This window comes from Narcine bancroftii, chromosome 1, assembly GCF_036971445.1.
Source record: "Narcine bancroftii isolate sNarBan1 chromosome 1, sNarBan1.hap1, whole genome shotgun sequence".
Taxonomy (NCBI): Eukaryota; Metazoa; Chordata; class Chondrichthyes; order Torpediniformes; family Narcinidae; genus Narcine; species Narcine bancroftii.
In genome coordinates this window covers 462,720,058-462,734,647 of record NC_091469.1, presented here as the reverse complement: position 1 = coordinate 462,734,647, position 14,590 = coordinate 462,720,058, and positions in this window count along the sequence as shown.

The following is a 14,590-nucleotide window of genomic DNA, read 5'->3' as shown; positions in this document are numbered from 1 at the left end:
TTTTTGTTATAACCTATGTATGAGCATAAACTCAATAAAAATACTGGAAAGAGAAACAGACTTATTGGATCCCTTAAGTTGTTCAGTAAGGGGTAAAAGAGAGACGCTGCTATATTTGGCAGGAAATGGCGGTAGTAATTCATAATTCCTAAAAAAAAATGTTGGAACTGGCCAAATCTGAAATTTCTTGCACTTCTGCTTCATCGGGTAAGACATCGTTCTGGGTAACTATATCCCAAAATACTAGTTTAAAAATGCATTTATTCAGATTGATCACAATGCCAAATTCATGAAGTCTCTGGAACAGTCATAAAAGATGGTGCTTTTTCTCCTCTTGATCCAAGTTCGCTACAAGAATATCCTTGATGTAGCCACATACAAAATTGACACCGAAGATTACAGGGTCCATAAACCACTGGAATGTCTGAGCTGCATTCCATCCTATTTGTTGCATAGAGAGAGTGCAGAGAAGGTTCACGAGAATGTTGACAGGATTTCAGGGTCTGAGTTACAGGGAAAGGTTGTGCAGACTGGGGCTTTTTTCTCTGGAGTGTAGAAGATTGAGAGGGGACTTGATAGAGGTGTTTAAGATTTTAAAAGGGACAGACAGAGTAAATGTGGATAGGCTTTTTCAATTAAGAAAGGGGGAGATTCAAACTAGAGGACATGGTTTAAGATTGAAGGGGGAAAATTATAAGGGGAACATGAGGGGAAATTTCTTTACGCAGAGGGTGGTGGGGATGTGGAGTGAGCTTCCGGCAGACGTGGTCGAGGCGGGATCATTGGTTACATTTCAGGAAAGACTGGATCGTTACATGGATAGGAGGGGACTAGAGGGGTATGGACCGGGTGCTGGTCAGTGGGGATAGGAGGGTGGGGATTTGCTACGGCATGGACTAGTAGGGCCGAACTGGCCTGTTCTGTGCTGTAAGTGGTTATATGGTTATATGGTTATAACTGAATGGCATTCAAAGAAACTCAAACGTGTCAAAAGGAGTAATTACTGCTGTCTTGGCAACATTGGAAGGCTCCATCATAATCTGATAGCAAGCATGCACCAGGTCTATTTTTGCAAACACACGTTTGCTGTGCTGGTTCGCCAAGAAATCTCGTCAATTGAGAATGTTGTACCAGTCAGGAACAGTGGAATTGTTGAGTGTGCAATAATCACCACAAGGCCGTCAATCCCCAGGAGACATCTTTGTAACCATTTGCAACGGAAATGCCCAGTAGCTGTAAAATCTGCAGACTTTTCCCAGCTCCTGCATGTGGTTGAATTCCACTTTCACCATTTTAAGATGATCCAGAGGGTAATCTATGAACCCGCACATGCGTGCTACAACTCCCATGCATCGCTTTGGATACATCATCAGCGACGACCGGCACAGCTCCCAACTCAGGTGAGTACGTGACCGCAACCAATATGTTGAGGGTTCTTGCCTCTACCACCTTATGATTGAAGAATTATTTCCTCATCTCCCCTCTAATAATCCCATTTATTGCCTTAAATCTATGCCCCTTTATTTTTGATCACTGAAACAAGGAAAATGGTCCTTCATATTTACTTTATCTAGACTCCTTATAATTTTGCACACACTTAATTTTCCCTTTGGCTTCTTCCGTTCCAAAGATTACACACCATCCATAGAAATTGGAGGAACAGCACCTTAAATGTCATCTCAGCAACCTCCAATCAGAGAGCATCAATATTGACTTCTCAAATTTCTCCTTTTCTGGTCTCTCTTGTTCTCTTATCCCTCTTATCTCTCTTCTTCCAGCTCCCCACTCCCTTCCCTTCTTTCTCCTATGCTAGAGCATTCTTTCTTACCCTCTTCTTCTCTACCCTCTCCCCAGTATTTCTCAGTTTTCTACCTTCCCACCTCTTACCTGTTAGCCTGTGTTTCTTGCCCTTCCCCTCCCCCACCCTTTATATTCAGACACCTGCCTGATTTTCAGCACCCCTGAAGAAGGTCTCAGGCCCAAAACATAAACTGCCTTTTACTTCCTACTTGCTCTGTATGAACTGCTGAGTTTCTCCAACACTTTTGTGCACTGAACTAGACCCCAGCATCTGCAGATTTTCTTGCTTACCTTCTCACTGTTCTTCTATTTTTTTACAAAGGAAGGTATCTCTTGTGACTTTGCAACTCCTTTTTGATCTGCCATGCTAACATTCCCACATAAACAGTTGTTGCAGCAGCTAATGATGGCTCTGTCCAGTTGAAGGGAGGAACTGATGGAGGAGACCAAGCTGCGTTTGTCTGCCAGCTGAGCACTGAGGAATAAGATAAACAAGACCACTATCTTGGCCTTAATTTCTAGAGGAATGGAATTTAGGAGCAGGTGGAGATGAGTGTATCATTAGATCAGCCATGATCTCATTGAAAGGAGAAGCAAGTTTGATGGACTGAAAGGCCTACTCCTGCTCCTATTTCTTATGTTCTTGTGTTCTGACCTTGCTGTATAAATATCCGTTGATCTGCAACTTACTCCATGGCTAATTGTAGGGTTATAGTGCAGTGCATTTAGACTCATACATTTGTCTAACAATTCATCTTAGCCAGGAGCATTGTACTGTGGTGTCAATGTGATACGCTCCCTCAAAAATTCATTCAGATTTCAGATTTTTTGTCAGAGTACATACATGACATCACTTGCAACCCTGAGATTCATTTTTACCACTAATTGGTAGTGCAAAAAAATAAACTGTACACAGCGTAAACATGTCAACAAATAAAAGAACTGTAAAAATATAACAAATGTAAACAAACTGCAATGCAGAGAGAACAAAATAAAATTAATAAAAGTTCACAAGTAAGAGTCCTTAAATGAGTCTCTGATTGAGTTTGTGGATGAAGAGTCTGATGGTGGAGGGGTAGCAGCTGTTCCTGAACCTGGTGGTGTGAGTCTTGTGGCACCTAGACCTCTTTCCTGATGGCTGCAGTCAGAACAGAGCATTTTCTGGATGGTGTGGGTCTTTCATGATTGCTGCTTTCCCTGTAGTGGGGAGAGTTTTGTCTTTGATGTCCTGGGCTGTGTCCATTACCTTTCGGAGAGCTTTACGCTTAGGGGTATTGGTGCTCCCATGATGCAGCTGATCAGCACACTTTCCACCACACCTCTCTTGAAATTTGCCAGGGTTTCTGGTGTCATACTGAAATCTGCAAACTCCTGAGGAAGTAGAGGTGTTGACATGCTTTCGTCACAAAGCCATTGGTGCGTTGGGTCCAGGAAAGATTCTCCAAGATCGTGACTCCCAAGAACCTACATTTTCTCACCCTCTTCACCTCTGATCCACCAATGTTCACTGGCTTTCTTTCCTGAAGTCAACAATCAGCTCCTTAGTTTTAGTGACATAGAGTGCAAGCTTGTTTTTGGAGCACAATTCAGTCAATCTCCATCCTATTTGTTGACTCATCCCCTTCCTTTATATAAACCACTACCATGGCATTGGTGGCAAATTTGTAGATGGTATTATTGTCATAGCGAGCTACACAGTCACAGATGTAAAATGAGTAGGGGTCGAAAAGCACAGCCCTGTGGTGCTCCAGTACTGATGGAGATTGTGGAGGAGAAATTATTACCAATCTTCACTGATTGTAGTCAGGAGGTGAGGACATGATCCAATTACACTGTGGGGTGTTAACTCCCAGGTCTTGGATTTTGCTGATCAGTTTTGAGGGGATGATGGTGTTAAATATTGAACTGTAGTCAATAAAGAGCATCCTGATTTATGCATCTTTTCTGTCCACGCGTTCCATGGTTTTGTGTAAAGCCAGTGAGATGGCATCGACCCTAGACCTGTTTCTATGTCTCTACTCAGACAGGAGGTGATCTGCTTCATCGCTGGCCTTTCAAAACACTTCATCACTGCTGATATAAGTGCTACTAGTCGATAGTCATTAAGGCAGGTTTCTGCACCCTTTTTCAGCATTGGTATGATTGACACCTGTTTGAAACAAGTGGAGTGAGATACTGAAGATATCCTTGAATACCTTGGTAACTTGATCTGTACAGGCATTTAATACTCAGCCAGATACTCCATCCAGGCCTGATGCTTTCCTTGGATTCACTCTGCTGAAGGCAGCTCACACGTCTCTCTCAGATATGGATAGGATGGGATCGTCAGGAGATGTGGTGGCCGAAGGGGTGGTTCTTCCCTAGAACTATTGTCAAATCAGGCATGAAGGCATTGGTTTTTCTGGGTGAGAAGCTTTGCCGTCAGCTACTTTACAGGATTTGGTTTTGTAACAGGTTTAGGTTCTGCCACAGCTGTCAGGTGCCCTTTATTGTTTCCATTTTCATTCAGAATCTCCACTTTGCAGGAGATAACTTCCTGCAGGTCATACCTGCTCCTTCTTTATTGATCTTTATCTCCAGACTTTAATGCCTATGATCTGGCTCTCAGCAGGTTTCAAATTTCATTGTTCGTCCAGGGCTTTTGGTTGGGGAAAAACCTGAATGATTGAATGACACATCTATTGATGTGATGTGTTCAATCTCAGGTCCTGACAGGACTGAATCCTGAGGACCCAGGTTCTGTATTACAAGCGCACAAACACTAGCAGGGTGTGTGGTTCACAGGAGTCCATATAATTGACATGGGTACTTTGTATATTGACTGCATGACCCTGATGACACCACAAATGTATTGACTTAGCACTTTGACTGCAAAGAAATCTGTGCAGTTTTGTGTTTCTTGCATATTTTTTTATGAATCAAGTTTTACGCTTGAGAAGAACGAAATTGTTCAAGTAAATACACTGGACAACATTTTTTTAAAAAGGTTTGCTTCCTAAAAAAAATGGAGATCATGATAGGCAACTTCAAGTTGAACACAGCTTGAAGATAATTTCAGATTTGCTGAAATTCCTAATTTCATGTAGGGGGTTATTAGTTCAACTGAACTAAAAATGCATTGCCACTGATTTTCATTTGTACTCAGCATTGGATGCCTCTCGTGTCAGCGCCTCACAGTAGTTGGCCAGCACTGATGGATTCCAGTTCCCTGATACCACTTTGATTACAATGTCCTGGTGAAACCTTTCACCATGTTCATGTTCATCACTGAGTGCACCAAGATCAAGAAGTAAGAAATTCAAGGGCAAATGAAAAAAATTAAATTTCAGTGACATGTTGCACTTTATGGTTTTGCATGCTTTATATATATAACCATATAACAATTACAGTACGGAAACAGGCCATCTCAGCCTCTCTAGTCCGCACCAATTTAAGAGAACTCCACTAGTCCCACCTACTCGCTGCCTGTCCATGCACTCATCCAACCTTCTCTTAAATGATAAAATTGACCCTGCTGCAACCACCTCTTCTGGAAGGTAATTCCACTCAGCCACCACTCTCTGAGTGAAGAAGTTTCCCCTCATGTTACTTCTAAACTTTTTCCCCTTAACCCTTAACATGAGCTCTCGTTCCAATCTCACCTATCCTCAAGGGGAAGAGTTTCTGTCTATCCCCCTCATAATTTTAAATACCTCTATCAAATGCCCCCTCAACCTTCTATGCTCCAATGAATAATGACCCAGTCTACTCAATCTTTCTTTGTATTCTAGATACTGCAATCCAGGCAGCATTTTAGTGAATCATCTCTGCACCCTCTCCACCTTATTGATATCCTTTCTATAATTTGGGGACCAGAACTGCTCACAGTACTCCAAATTTGGCCTCACCAATGCCTTGAATGGTCTCAACTTCACCTCCCAGCTTAAAATATGACAGGAAATCACAAAGACTATTTATATCTAAAAAAAAGTATGTGATTGGAAAAGTTTGAGGTGATTTTTGTGATCAGCACCCAAAAATGTTCAGGAAGCAAAATCTTGGTTGTCCAGTGATACTGCTTGGTAAATTAGCTGACACTGACAATCTCTCAAACTACATTTTAAGTCAAGGCCCCAGAGATTAGAATCCCTTTCCCCCGCCCCCACACTCACAATCCAGGTTCTTCCTGCATCTCATTAAGATCATGTTCATGCTCGTTTCTGACACACTAATCATCAACCTTTCATACTGACCATCTGTCACACAGGGTGGATATGTGTGCTTTCTGGTCCTAATGGGCTAGATTGATCTGGCTTGTCATAAAAAATGCACGTAGTTCACTGATGTCTCAAGGGAAAAGAAATTGGTATGACTCCTGAGCCACCAAATGCCTCCTTGCGACTCTTAATTGCTTCCTTAGTTCCAGAGCGATTAAGGGACGAACAATGAAAGCCAGCATTGTATTATTCCACATTCGGGGAACAATTTAAGAAAAGCTGAGATGATGAAAGAAAGGAATGAGACTCGTTGGGAATCTGAGGGGGTGCTTATCAACCAGGTAGTGATGATTACCTCGAATACCCTGTCTGAACAAATGGTAAAATAAGTCGCTGCTGGAATTTCCGAAGAATCTAAATGAGCAGTTGAATCGCCAAGGCACAGAAGGATTCAGGCAAGGTCCTAGAAGATGGGATTAATGCAGATGATGGTCATTAATCAGGGTAGATGTGGGGGCCAAATGGCCTGTTTGAATGACTCAGTGACTTACTGGTTACAATAATTCCTTTTTAGCATCAGAGAATTTAAGCGATTATTGTGAGAGAAGGATTTAGGTTCTCAAGGCGACATAGGTCAAGAAGAAGCACAATAACTGCAGATGCCTGAACTGTGAGCATCGAGAAGCTGCAGGGACTCAGTAGGTCCGGCAGCGTCCATGGATAGAAATGGTCAGTCAACCTTTCGGGTGGGACCGTTAAGCCCCTCCAACTTCCCTTTGTTTACATCAGAGGAATTAAGGAGTACAGGGAGGCGGGGGGGGGGGGGAAGAGGGGGGCCTGAATGTTGACATCTGGCCAATATCGATGCAAGGCAGAGCAGGCTCAAGGGAATGAATAGTTTGTTCCTACTATTTTCTATGTTTCTATTGCGATGTTAAATTTTACTTGGATTGGATTAAAAACAAAGGAAACCCTTAACGTTTAGTAAGCATCCATGGAGTCAGGATGTTAAAATCTTGGATCAATGACCTTTGCAGCTCATAGAGGTGAAGGCAGGGTTAGACTGCATGGACTGTACAAGGACCGTAATTCCCTATCATCTAATGCATTTTGAATGTGAGGCAGCCGATGTGATGAACGCTGAGCAAATCGCTACAAATCTCACCGAGTTCCAAGAGTTAAACTCCCAGCATCCTCATTGATTCACGTTACATCACAGGCACCCTCGCCTGCTTGAAAGTGATATTAGGTAGCAACTCTCAGTTCTGCAGCCAGCATTGGATAGCTCACTGGCTGGGGAATGCAGTGTTGTGGAAGCATGCAGTAGCAGAGCTCCGTGGTTAAATTTTAATGTTAGCAGATGGCTTTCTGTTAATTTAACTCATTGCAAAATTAATTTTAAAAAGTTCCCAAATGCCACTTTAACCATCTGGGAACTTTTTGAATCTAGGTTGCCTTGGCTGTATAATAATGCAGCAGATGTGAAACCAACATGGTGTGAAACCACGGTCGGAGCCGTACCTCTTGACTAAATATGCTTTCAGATGTTCACACCTGCACTGCATTCTGTTGGCCTCACCAATGTCTAGCTGATGTTTATCTTCAAATAAAAGTTGTATTCTAGTTGACCCATGATCTATTACAACACATTCACTATTAAGCTCAAATTGAGAATACCCATGCATTTCCATTCCTACTTATCGCACCCCAAATGAACTACAACTTAATCATTCCATATATGTTTTCTTCTAAATGAAAGCTTTAATCAGAACTTAATGGGAAAGGAAGCCGTGTGGCACTTGATGACTTTAGTGTCTATCAGCATTTACTTCAAAATAACAGGGAGCTTTTTATTACGATGGTGATGTTTGTTTGTACATCCAGGTAACGTGCAAGTGGCCATCCAGTTGTGTTTGGTTTAGGGGGATCGGTTTTAGAAGTGATTTTGGGCTTGCTTTGCAATGGTTATGCTTATTTCCCAGTGAGAGTGAGGTGTTCTAGATCAAGGACTGTCATACTTTGGGGTCATCAGGTTGAGCAGAAATTTTTGTTTACTTAAAAAGCGGAAACTGGATGATAAAATAATATATGCTGAGGCAATTCAAATGTTCATCAAGATACTTGCTAATTTGCAGCTTGTGTTATCCAGCTAAAGAGCAAGAGAATCATGGAGCCGGACAGCATGGAACAGGTCCTTTGATCCAACTTGCTTAGGTTGGCCAGGTTTACATCCTGGAGTGGTCTCATATGGGTCCATATCCTTCCAAGCCATTCCCATTCATACATCTGTACAAATGACTTTGACGTCAAAATCATACCCACTTCTACAGTTTCCTCTGGCAGTTCATTCCAGATATGGACCACCCTCTGAGTGAAAAAATGTTTCACCTCAGGTCCCTCATAATTCTATCCCCTCTCTCCCCTTAAAGCAATGACCCCTAATTCCATAATTATCCACCCTGGGAAAAACGCTATGAAGATTTACTTTATCCATATACCTCCTTTTACTCCGAGGAATAATGTTATCCAACTTTTTATGACTGAAGTCTCAATTGCCAGCAATATCCTGCTAAATTTCTTCAGCTTAATGACATCCTTCCTATAGCTGGGTGACCCGAACTGCACACAATATTCCACGTAACTTGCCCAGTCATATCATGATGTCTCTGCTTTTTGTATTCAAGAACTTGCCCAATGAAGACAACCATACCAAACGCATTCTTCATCACCCGGTCCACTTGAATCACCACTTTTGGGGAACTATGTATTCCTCACTGTCTTTCTTCTAAACCACTCTCCAGTGCTCCACTATTTAAGGTGACAGACCTGAATTGGTTTGACTCACCAAAGGGCAACATATCACAATTGCCACAATTCCATTTGCCACCTTCCCAGTTGATCTAGATCTAATTGTAAATTTAGCCATCCTCACTGTCCATTTTTCCACTATTTTTAGTGTCATCTTCAAATTCACTAACAAAAAGCAGCACATTATGTTGAAATGAGTAAAACCTTTGTGATTTAAAGGGACATTGCTGATGACCGTGTTTTGATAATGCAGCACTGCTTCAACTCAGTTTTACTTTACTGAGCATGTCAGCACCCCCCCCCCCCCCACCCCAGCACAGACTGGAATTGTGGCCTGAGGCTAACTCCCTGGCCTACCTGCCCCAATCACGGTGGGTTGTGGAATTTGGTTCTTCTACCTGACCGTGGGCATTTCATAGCTAAGGAGGCTATAACATTCCAAAGATAGATAAATGGATAGGAAGGGCTTTAAAAAATATGGACCAATGACAGGCAAATAGGACAATCCCAGAATGCCAACTTGGTCGGCATTGTCAGACTGAAGGGTCTATTCTGTGCTGTATATCTCAATGACTTGATGACTCTATTAAATGTTCCACTTCTTATCTCAGTTTTGTCAAATCTTGACATAATATTCCATTAAGCATCTTGGGACATTTCACCTTAGTAAAGTCAAGCTGATGATGTATGTTTATCATTTGATCCTGAGATTGCAGTCTCTATATTAGCATTATAGCTTATAAAGTGCTTTCTCAAAATTAAAAAAAAACATTGTTGTGTTACATTCCCTTCAAACAATTAAAAAAATATTCTTATGTACTGTCCAACCAAGACTATCTGCAAATTGGAGGAACAACACCTGATTTTCCATCTAGGCACTCTCCGACCAAATGGCATTAACATCAACTTTTTCAGTTTCTGCTAACCTACTCTCCTCTAACCCTTACTAAACTCTTTCCCTTCCAGTTCTCCTTCCTCCCTTCCTCCTCCCTTCACCCAGCCGTCCCCCTCCCCTTGATCACTACAGTCCCCTCCCTCCCTCCCTTCTCCTAGCTTTGCGATCACGCCCCCCCCCCAACTCTTTTGCTTGGACACCTGCTGACATTTTTCCATACTGCGATGAAGGGCTCAAGCCTGAAACGTCGGTTATGTTTTTTTTCAACCTTTGCTATATAAAGGACACTGCTTGACCTGCTGAGTTTCTCCAGCATTGTGTGTTTTTACTTCAACCAAAGTGTCTACAAATTTTTGTTTTACTTCTTACAAAAAGACTTTAAAGTTCAGTGACTACTTCATGGGTAAGCTGGACAATCATTTTATATGATAAGAATCAATTTGAATGAAAACCAATTAATCTTTTGCTGGTGTTAGTTGAATGCCACAAAGGGAATATCAAACTCTAGTCTATCTTTAATGACATTGGGATCTCAAAATATCCAACTGAACCAGAATAACTTGCTGGAGCAACCTTCATCGCAATAGCTGTCCTCCCCTTTTAGTTTGCAAGACTCTGGCATCCTAAAGTACATTTTTTTTTAAAAGTCATGAGCAATGCAGGAAAGTCACATTTATTTCTCATCACCAATTCTTGCTTTACAATTCCAATTATCTTTGGAGACAATTGGAGAATTTAGCAACAGCCACTTTGGGGGCTGAAATAGGTTTTCTGTATCCTGACAAATCCTGATGTTAGTAGGATACAGTATATTAGGATGTCCATAATAGATAGGAGCAGAAATAGGCTCTTCAACCCATCGAGTCTGCCCTACCATTTGATTATGATGAGCTGATCCATTTTCCCACACAGCAACTTGGCTAATCAAGAACATATCAATCTCTTGCTTAAATGCACCCAATGACCTGGCCTCCACCATTGCCTATGGCAACAAATTCCACAGATTTACCACAATTAAGCATAGGACATAGACAATAAATGGAGGGGGAGGGGGCATCTGAAGGAATGCTGATAACTGGAGAGACCTCGGGGTGCAAATCCAAAGTTCCCTGAAAGTGAAATAGTGATAGAGGAGAAGGTGAAGAAGGCTTATGGCATGCTTGACTTTTAGGTGGGGTGTAGAATATAAGTGTTGCAATGGCATTTTGTATGTTTACCAAACACTGGCTAGGTCACATGTAGAGCATTGCATGAAGTTCTAGCTGCTACATCATCAGAAGGACGGGATTTGACTGAGAGGATGCAGAAAAAGTTCATCAGGATGTTTTCTGGATTGGAAGACTTTACTTTTCAGACTGGAGCAAAAGAGGGTGAATGAAAGTGTATAAATTTATGATAGGCATAGTTTGTTTTCAGAATGGTATCCATGATAAGAGTGTCCAAAAAAAAGAGGGCACATGTTTAAGCTGTGACGTGAGAATAACCTCGTGGGCGAAAAACAGTGGAGACGTTCAGATGCTTAATGTTGTGGGATGAGGCCTTGCTTTAAAACTGAGAGTTCAGAGGGAAGTTAGCTGCTATAAAGAGGCGGGAGGGAAAGGAGTGACAGGGGCTGGTTGGTGATAGGTGGAACTGAGTGAGGTTGGGGATAATGGGCAGGTGGAGACAGAGGGTAGAGGGTAGGGGAAGGAAGAGACAGGCTGACCGGTGATGTAGAACCAGATGAGGGGAGGAGATAGGAAAGGTAGGCCAAGGGAGAAGGAATCGGGTGGACAGGGATGTGGGGGAAGGGGAGATGGAACCGTGGGGGTGAGGGAATGAATTAATAATGGTGGGATGAGGGAGACTGGAAAAGGTGATCGAGGGAAGAGTGAACCTAAATAAACTGATAGGAGTGTAAAAGGTGGATAGGAGGTGAAGGCTATCTGAAAACTATTCCCTACCAGGTCCTCACTCACCTCTCCCTCTCACCTCTTTATACTGGCTATCTTTCCCCTCCTTTCTCAGTCCTGATGCAAGGTCTTGACTCAACATTTCAATCAAAATTTTGCCTTCACTGCTGCTGCTTGGCTTGCTATATTCCTGCAGCAGTTTGAACAAAGAACAACTTGTGGGAGGAGCTCAGCAGATCAGACTACCTCCATGGGTAGAAACAATCAATGAGGTGTCTCGCCCCATAACATTGACTAACCATTTCTACCCACGGATGTGTCTGACCTGCTGAGTTCTTCCAGCAATTCTGTCTGCTCAGGTTTCCACAGTCTTAATGTTCCTCCTGCAGTTTGCTCGTTCCTCCAGATTCCAGCATCTACAGTCTCCTGTGCATCTCACCTCACCTCTTCATCTTATGATGAGGGTCCATTAACACAGAAAGAACCATTGTCTCCTGCTCAGCTATGAAGGGAGATATTTTTCTGATCTGCTTCTCTTGAGGGATCTTTCCTCGAGCTGTGTAGATGTTCACCCCATACCTGAATTTGTCTTGCCCCATCACTTATGATTCTCACTTCAGCTGAATTTTTGTCATTAAATGATGACAAGAGGAGTTTCCATCCTCAGAGAAACTTTGAAGTCAGCATGATGTTAACAATAAAATGAAAAGTACATTTGAGAAAAAGAAATGAGCTGCCAAAAATTTTATTTATTCATTGATATCTGGGCATCACTTGCAAAGGCCAAGAGTCATTGCCCCTTACTTGGCTTTGTTGGGCGGCTTCAGAGTCTTTGCCTTACTGAGTCTAAAGTCACAGACAACTCAGACTCAGACAAGACAACAGGGTTTCTCTCCATTACAGGTAGTGGGCCACTGCCTTACAGGGGCAGAGACCTAGGTTCATTCCTGACCCTGGGTACAGTCTGGGTGCAGTTTGTACTTTCCTCTTTTTGTTTCCCCTGGCTGTTTCAGTTTCATTTCACATCTCAAAATGAATGAGTTGGTAGTCCACTGTAAATTGCTCCTAGTGTGTATAGTTGAGTGGTAGAATTGGAGGTGGAGAGGGGGGAGTTCAGAGAAGTTGATAATACTGTGGTGAGAATAATGTGGGTGGCATGGTTGGCACAGTGGTTAGTGCAACACCTTTACAGTGCCAGTGATCGAGACAGGACCACGGTTCAAATCCCGCATGCCTTTAAGGAGTTCTCCCCGTGTTTGCGTGGGTTTTCTCCAGGGGATCCAGTTTCCTCCTACTGTTCAAAACGTACAGGGGGTGTAGGTTAATGGAATATAAGTTGGGTGGCACGGGCTCATGGGCCAAAATGGCTTGTTACCGTGTGGTATGTCTCAGTTTTTTTTAAATTCATGTATTAGAAACTGTATTTATATTGCATAGCTGCACTGGGAGGATTTGATCTTTGGATTGTTTGGTCACTCACTGGGTAACTAATGTAATAGTTTAACTGCTGTTCCACCGTTGTGCTCAAAGCTATGGACGTAAAACATTCAAGTGATTGATGAAAGGTTTATTACAACTCCATTTCTCTGTTACCATGGTTTCCTAAAATTGATGACATAGAGGACAGTGAAAAAGGTTAACTAAACTTACAAGATTTTGATCAATTGAATCAGTGGACTGATGCATGGTATTGCATTTTGGAAAGTTAAACCAGGGCTGGACTTACACAGTATGTGGTACTGCTCCTTAGCCGTGTCATGGAGTAGAGAGACTCAAGGATGCAGGTAGGTAGTTCCCTGAAAGTAGTGCTACAGGAAGAGAGGGTGCAGAAGAAGACATGTGTCACCTTTGCCTTCATCAGTCAGGGCATGGAGACCAAGGATTTGTAAGTCATTGTTAAAGCTGTAGAAGATGTTGGTGAGACCACATTTTGAGCATTGTTCTGGTCACTAAGCTTTGGAAAGTAAAATTCACAAGGGTGTTACCAAGACTTGAGATACAAGGAAAGAATGTTGGCTTGAACTCTTCTCCCGGAGTGTGGGAGGCTGATGTGTTCTCTTGCAAATGTATAACTGTTTACCTTATCAGTGCCCAGCCTAATTTTATGTAGTCTTTTTTTTCCCCAGGGTAAGAGAGCTTTAAACTAGATGACAAAGGTTTACAGTGAGAGGAAAAGACTAAAAGGGGAACCAAGGGGAAAATTATTCAGACAAAAGGTGGTCGGTTTATGGAACGGGCTGCTAGAGGGGGCTTGGAGATGGGTATAATTACAGAACATTTTAAAGAACATTTGGGCAGTTACATGGACAGGGAACGTTTAGAGGTAAATAGTCCAAATGCAAGAAAATGGAACTTGCTCTAAAGTAAAACGCAAAAGTCTGCAGACACCTTCGTGGTGGAGAAACAATGCTGGAGAAACTCAGCTGGTCAACAAGAAATTAGACAAAGTAACCTTGATGAAGGGCTCAAGCCTGACATGTTGGTTTACCTTTGCTATATAAAGTACACTGTTTGACCAGCTGAGTTTCTCTAGCATTGTGTTTTTTTACTGGAACTAGCTCTGATCGCCAACTCAGTTGGTATGACAAGTTGTGCTGAAGGATCTGTCTTCTTGATGTATAGCTCTATGACTGTCACATTATGGCCTATTTTTGATACAGGAGGAGTGAATGATACTGCCCGTTTGCCGTTTCTCTGAAATTTGATGCAAATCGTTAATTCAGCAGAAAATTTTATTTTAAGCTGTTCTTGAAAGTAAGCTTGTGCAATGTTGAGATGCTGCTTCCTGGAACTTGCCTGTGCATAATGAGAGGCAATTTGTTCAGATTTCTATTCAATGCACCACTCCAGTGAGGCTCCACACAGCAGGCATTTTGCATCTCAGTATATTGCTGAACAATCAGTTTAGAATATGCTCAGGGTGGGAGTTAAACCTGCAGCCAAAATATGGCATTAGCATCGAAAGAAAGCTTCGTTAAATAAAGATAGGACAACTGGAG